We start from the raw sequence: 7,162 nt of genomic DNA, 5'->3' as shown, positions 1-7,162 counted from the left end.
TGTACCAAAACTTCTCTTTTCCTCCTCTGCTCCTCTAACCTCCCTACCGTAGTGCAACATGTACCATATTTTTGGCCATGTTTTTTTGTTTTAGGTTTGGAGGTTTTTTTAATTCCTTTCAAAATGAAGGTGTTCACCACTGGGAACAGCCTCACAGACACTGCAGTTCAGGTAGCTATACTCACATCCAGCCACTGGAGGTGGCAGCTTTCTGGCTGGGAACTGCAACGCCCCTGACTTAACAAAGCCGTTGGGAAGCTCTGTCTGGCCCACAGGACGTGCGGCTACCACGGGGTCTTGAAATCAATATGAAGTGATAGACTTAGGCAAGGATGCTTATGCTGTAACTGTTTGATTTTTGGATGTGTAACTTACTCAATTTTATTCATGTCTTCCTCCTCCAAGCAAGGTGTCATGGCACTTACTTTGGGGGATTCTGGGGGATGAGCTCCCTGAGGGGCATAGCAGCCCCCATCCCTGCCATATCCAGATGATCAATGGGACTGCGCAGGGGTTGCACAGTCTGTGTTCTTGGTGCAAAAGGAAGGCACCAAGTCAGAATAGGTAGGGAGTGCTGCCTACCCTCACTGTGGGCAAGCAAGGGCCATGGGGATGAAGAATGCTGGGCAGGGCAGGGCAGGAATGGGGAGGAGAAGCAGCGGGTATGCAAGGGCTACCCATCCAAATGGAGGGGCAGCTGCTGCTTTGGCTGCAGGAGCTGCCTGCACCATGACAGCACAAGGGAGCCCAGGAAGGCCTGTGGACCATCAGCAGAGGACCAGCTTTTGATTGCCTCCCCAGCTCCTTTGCAGGGTCACTGGTAGGACTGATCAGGGAGCTAAAGTCCCTGAAGACCTTCAGGACACTGGCCTGTAAGCTCCTGTGCCACTGCAAGGCCACCACCTCAGGGAGTGTGACCTGTTTGGGGAGCATAGCCCCTTTGGCCCCTGCCCTAGGTGGAGACTCTGTGGGTGGACAGGCCACCCCTTCCTGGTGACACTGGGAAGTTGAGGTCTGCCTCTCTTGTGAGGTCCAGATGACTTAAGTAGCCCCAGTCTGACTGCCTTTGGCTTCTCAGTGCTGACACCAAGGACTGCCTGCTGGCAACCCATCTCTGCCCTTCCATGTCTCCCTCTTGCATACCACGTGCTCTCAGAAACAGCAGCCCCTAGGTGGGACCTCCCCTTTTTCCCTCAGGACTTGCTTGGCAGAGGAAAGCAGGCTAAGGTGATGGGCACAGCAACAGTCTCTCAACTTCTTTTCCTCTGTGTTTCCTCAGTGCCAGAGGAAACCCAGTGAAGGCTGTCAGATTTCCCAGATTTTTTGGAGAACGTGTCCTGCAGGAAACTCCAAAGGGAAGAGGAATGGAGACCTGTGAAGGAAGGCTTGGATTGATGTCTGAATATGTGTGTTTTCAGCTGGGCCATGGAACGTCTATTCCTTAACAATGCAGTTCTTGCTAATGATTCATTCTTAGATGATATTCATCGTACTCTCTTAATTTCCCACGCTGTGGGTCTGTAGCTTTGTGCTCAATAAGCTGTGAGTACCACAGGGCTGATGCCATCTCTTTAGCATGGCTGGCTATGATCCCAAGTGGCTTCTAGTCACAGAGGGGAAGGCACTGAGGAGAAAGATCAGGCCTTAAATGAGCTTGTCCTATCTCTTCTGATTTTCCTCCATCGTGCCTGATGCTTTAATGCTTTCCCAAAAATGGGGTGGAGGGCTCCTCTGTTCCTCACAGTCTTTCTTGGTTTTGTTTTTCTACTGTATATTCAGGATGTTTCTTATTTGCAGTTCCTTGTGCTTATCTCTGGCAACATTTAGCTACTTGAAAACCTTCCTTCTGCACCCGCACCCATCTTTGCCCCTTTGCTGATTACACAGTTCACATATTTAGCCACAAAATGTGTCTGGCTATGATGCTGTTTGCATTACAGTATACTTACACACGTATTTAAGAGAAGTTAGTATTAATTATATCCTGATTAGCACATTTATAATTCATGGGTAACTCAAACTTTTGCTTTGGTTACACAGCCCCCTGTGTTACAGATCCCTGCAGGGCAAGATGCCATGGAGGGTGTGAGACACAAGGACTCTTACAGGATGCAGGGGGACTCAGAAGTGCTCAGACCGTGACCCATCTAAAGATGCCCTAGAAAATTTCATACCTGATGGTGGGGCAGGTGCAGACAGACACCCTCCATAGAACATGTGGCATGTCAGCTGCTGGAACTGCTTGGCATCATTTGCAAGCTGCAAGGAGAGATCTTAGAAGTTTGGGTCCCATTTTTGGTTGAGTTACTAGAGGGGACTTGGGGTACAGACTCATAGTGAGCCAATCACACACTTGTTTTCTGCAGCTGAGTCATATGCAGGAAATGGAATCACAGATGTGCTGCTGACAGGGCATCTTCAGTCCAGCCTCTCTCACACAGCAGGTTCATCCCCAGCAATAGGTCGGGACAACCATACCTTTTCCAATGCCAAAGCAATTGTTCCTTGGATGTGATTGAAAAAGCCTGGCTACAGGAAGAAAAGAAAGAAAGGAGAAAAGAAAAAGGAAAATAAAAGATTGTAGAGTGGCAGTAGCAATAGTAGTAGTACTGGTAGCAGTAGTAGTAGTATTAAGGTTAAAGTGAAGCTTTGGTGATTGGAAGTGGTTCTATCTAGATTTCTTCCTGCACAGAAACATGCCAAAGAGACCAAGGGGACTTCTAGCTCAAAAAAGCAGCTTTTGAGCAGAGAGCGGTTGGGATTTTTTGGGGGAGCAGAAACTATGGTGGGTCCCTTTTTAAAAGTAAGAGATAAGGCAGAATGGACAGGGTGAAGCAGAGCAAAGTTTCTACAGAGTTTCTTCCTCCAGGCACGATGTGTTATTTCCTCATTCTCCAGAAGGATGCACTTGATTAAATCACTCTCTTCTATTAAAGGAATGGGATGTAGCAAACTAAATGCCAGTATGATCATCAAATGTTAATAAAGCCTGGAGTTCCTGAAGTAGGATCACAGAGTGTGTACATGAGGGAAATGTATCCAGGCAGAAAGTACTATAATAGATGCTTCAGCTAGTTGATAATATTTTACCACTCCTATGGGCTCCTTTTCCACAGAAGCTCCCAAGAAAGCTAGTTTTGTTCCCATTTTGTAGCACATGTGTTTCCAGGATATATTTTTTTCAATCCTATGCCACCACCTGACTTGAGCCAAAATTGTTGAGGGAGCTGCCTGCAAAGCAGGCACACACATGAATGCGTTGCAGCTGTAAGGCCACTTGTTTTAAACATGTGATAAAAAATTCCTTGGGGAGTTTTAGAGCACTAGTTGCTTTTGGTGTTTATTTTATTTAAGATTGCTGAGTATCACACAGAACCTGAACATGCTAGCTGCTACTTTTTGCTCTTCTGAAGAGCTCCAGCCTCACAGAGCTCCAGAAAGCTAAATTACAGTTTGCTTTCACTGGTAGGCCATGAAATCCTTATGACAAAATTGATCCAAAGAGAGGTGTAGATGAAGGTGAGAAGTGGACAACAGGTCTTGAGTCTCTGGGGACTGGAAGAAAATAAACCTCTACTTCAGAAAGGTATAAGGCACAAGAAAGTTTTCTGTAGCTCCAAAGTATAATTCATTTTGATTTCAACCTGTATCTGTCTCTTTTCTCAAGGCTAAAGGTGCTGGAACACAGTCGTCCCAAAAGAGGGACAATAACAGCTGACAGAATAGCTACTCCAGCCATTGTCACAATTTTTTTCATGATGTGTTCCTTCCACTTCCCACTCCAATCTCTGCAATATTTTTATATCTATACAATTTATACACAGGTTTGGGTTTTTTTGCTGCAGTATTTTCTTTCTTTTGAAGAAATAAAAGGTATCTTCTGTCTTAAAGTTCCCAGGATTTTTTTTTTTAAAGATTTTGAGGACAAGTCTGCTTTTACCTGCTTAAAAAGACAGCACCAATGTCAGTTTTGTTTGGTTTTGCAGGCGTTAATGTAGACAACCTCTACCCTAACTCCAGCCAGGGTGACCCCTTTCTGTAGAGGCAGGCCTTCCTGGGCTGCTGCACAAATACCCATGGAGGCAATGCAGACTTGCTGGTGTGTCCCCTGCCCCCTGTGAGCGGTACAGTATGGATGTACTGGACACCGAGAACTCATCCCACGGCAGCACAAAGGATCTCACCAGAGCCTCTCTACATGTCTCTAATGAGGCAGCTGTACTCACAAGAGCATCCCTGGGGCTGCTTTTCTCTGTTACAGCCCCTGCCTCTTTTGCCTTCCTGGCACTTACAGCCAAGTCTGGCCAGTAGAGGCAGGAACTGCTGGGTCTTCAGACTGCAGCATACCTCACCCCCAAGCCTGTGTGAGCTTGACCTTCCTCTGCCAGCCTCACGAAGTCCTGAGAGAAGACTGCAGAAAGAGGACAGAGAGAGTTGGCTGTTCTGAGGGGCTACAGGAAGCCTGTAAGGGTACTCCACCAAGCAGAGCTGCTCTAGAGACAGGTGGTGATAGTGTCCTGCTTAAAGCCTTCAGACTGAGCTGCTCCAGGGTCCTTGGGACTGGCTGCTGTGCAAGAGGAACATTTCTTGCAACAGAGGTGTTGTCTTGGCCCCAGTTGTGTGCAGGATGGCAAGAATGTGTAACTCTGCCTGTGTAAGAGGACTTCTCTAGGATCCACAGATCTGATGGAAGCAGTTGGCTGACCTTTATGTCCCTCTTCTTTGGCTTTAGAAAAGCAGAAGGCCTCTAGTGAGACCAGACGACAGCCAGGACCATTAATCTTTGAAGAGGCTTTCTGCAGTACCAGTTTTCCAGTGATCCCTACAGAGTGTTGCAGAGGCCTCTGCTAGGGCTACTGTGGTCACAGAAGACTTGTTAAGGCAGCCAGACCACTCCTTTGGCAGGGAGAGGACATGGGTCCACACCCCAGCTTACCAGGCCCATGCCTTAACGTCAAAATCCCTCTGTCCTGCTAAGGTTTCAGCTTCATGCTTTCCATAAGCTTCCCAGGGAATGACACATCTAAACATGAGCTCTAAGAGATAGATGAGTTGCACAGCTTTGAGGAGAAGAATGTACAGCAGTAAGCTGACATCAGCTATGGTGGCAATTACAGACTAGCAGAGAAATGTGAGCCTCTTTTGTTCTACAGACAAAATGTGAAGTTAGCTGAGCCAGCAGAAACAGCTGATGGTGCAAGGCAGGTATTTGTGTGAGCTGCCTGGCCTCACTGTTAGCAGTGCCATAACACCTCTGTGGCATGCTGCTAGGGTATAACAAACCACATAGTGGAGGAACAACCTGCTCCACCATGCATCAGGAATTCAGAATTAGCCTCGCACACCTACATGTCTGCTGCATTAGTAGAAAGAAAAATCTCACTTTTTAAATCTCTTTTATATACTTGGATAAAAATAAGAGTGTCTTAGCTGGTGCAAGGCAGACTTTCTGACCAGGTCAATGGCAGATTTTGGAGACATCTGCTAGCACTATTTCCTCAGTCCTTTAAGCTACCCTTTTAAATAGAGCTAAATGCAGTTCAATTTACAGCTAATTTCACACTGTCATTTTAAGGACATAAGATACCTTTTCACATGATCCTTGTGAGCAGAACTTGATGCACATCTGGCATATGTGGAGACCTTTGGTTTGTGCTACATAGCAGATGTGATGCACCCCTGCATCTATAAAATACTTTTCAAAGTTTAATATAGTGATAAAAGATTAATCTTTTCTTAAACCACCCTTTATTAGAAAACATAAGCATTTGTAAATATATAAAAATATGAAGTACCAAGTGCTTCTTGCTTCCCAGCACAGTAGGACTCAGAAATGGCAGGTAAATTTGGTGGTAATCTGTTCAGTGTATTAGGTCCAGGGCTGCAGAACAGACCAGCTAGTTTTGCAAAAGACAGCTAATCTCATTCCTCTGACAGGTCCAAACTGATCTTGTTTCACCTCAGTTTCAGACTTCCCTCCTACTCCTTTTGACAAACATCAGTGCCTACTGGTGAGAGCAAGGCTGGAGCTGTAGGAACTAGCAGGCTCCCTAGAAGGATGCATCTAGGTGTTTTACAAAGGGAGGGATTTCCAGTTGCTAATGGTGAAGAGAATTCAGGCACTGAGAGAACTCCTCTGTACAGTGGTCCTCAGGGAAAGTGCATCTTTTTCTTTGGGATCATCCTATAGCTGAACTGGACAAAGCCAGTCACAGGTCCAATTTCCATTATGTTCCCTTAATCAGCAAGTACTCAGATCCCCTTGCAAGATGCATGGTATGAAGCATCACCAAGCCCCATCTATCTCATTTTTTTACCACTGAAATGTTACAGGTTAGAAGATTGTCAGGTTGTACATATAAAGCAGGACACTGGAAAAGCAGTGCGATGCTGTGGAAGCACTGTAAAATGAAAAATCCAGTTGTACCCATTCCAATTGTTAGGGCAACTGAACCTCAAATGGAATCTTTTGTGCCACTACCCATCTTTTCTAACACTGAAGAACAGCAGTCAGTTGCAGAGAACTGCAAGGTTCTTGTTGATGTTGTTTCTTATTTGGTCTTCCCCCAAAAGCCCCCATCATCTCTAGAAACTTATGACAGGCCCCTGCATTCTCTATGTGGTCACCTTTGCCACTTCTCCTGCCAGTTTCCACCACATCAGGCACTGCCGTATCATTCCACAAAAAGTGAGCTGCCTCCTCAGTGTTCCCCTATGGGAGTATGTCTAGGCCTGGGAAGGCCACTACTCACACCAGTGGGTTTGTTTTCCTTGTGGAAAACTTAAAACCACTGGAATTGCAGGAGAGGTGGAGAAACAACAGAAGCCCAAGTAAATCAAACTTATCCTGAATGTGTCAGCATCTGGCAGAGGACCAGAAGGGTGAGGAATGCTGTCACGTTTAACCTCTGCTGCTTACTGATACTTTCTTTTACAGGTGGCACTGCAGGTAGAGCTTTTCTTTTCCTGTCTGTAGGAGAGGACAAAGTGGCTCATTTTAAGAGACTTGTATTACAGATCACACACCTACACTCCCCTGCTGCAATGGAAGAATGCTGTAGCTCCTACTGCCCTTTAGCTATGAGGTACAATTAGCTCCAACCTTAGAGTTAAGGTTAACCTTATTTGTTATGCCGTACAAGAACTGCAGTCCTTAAACAGA

The sequence above is a fragment of the Falco biarmicus genome, chromosome Z (assembly GCF_023638135.1).
Source record: "Falco biarmicus isolate bFalBia1 chromosome Z, bFalBia1.pri, whole genome shotgun sequence".
Lineage (NCBI taxonomy): Eukaryota > Metazoa > Chordata > Aves > Falconiformes > Falconidae > Falco > Falco biarmicus.
The sequence above is the reverse complement of the archived record's forward strand: the minus strand, read 5'-3'. Positions refer to the sequence as shown.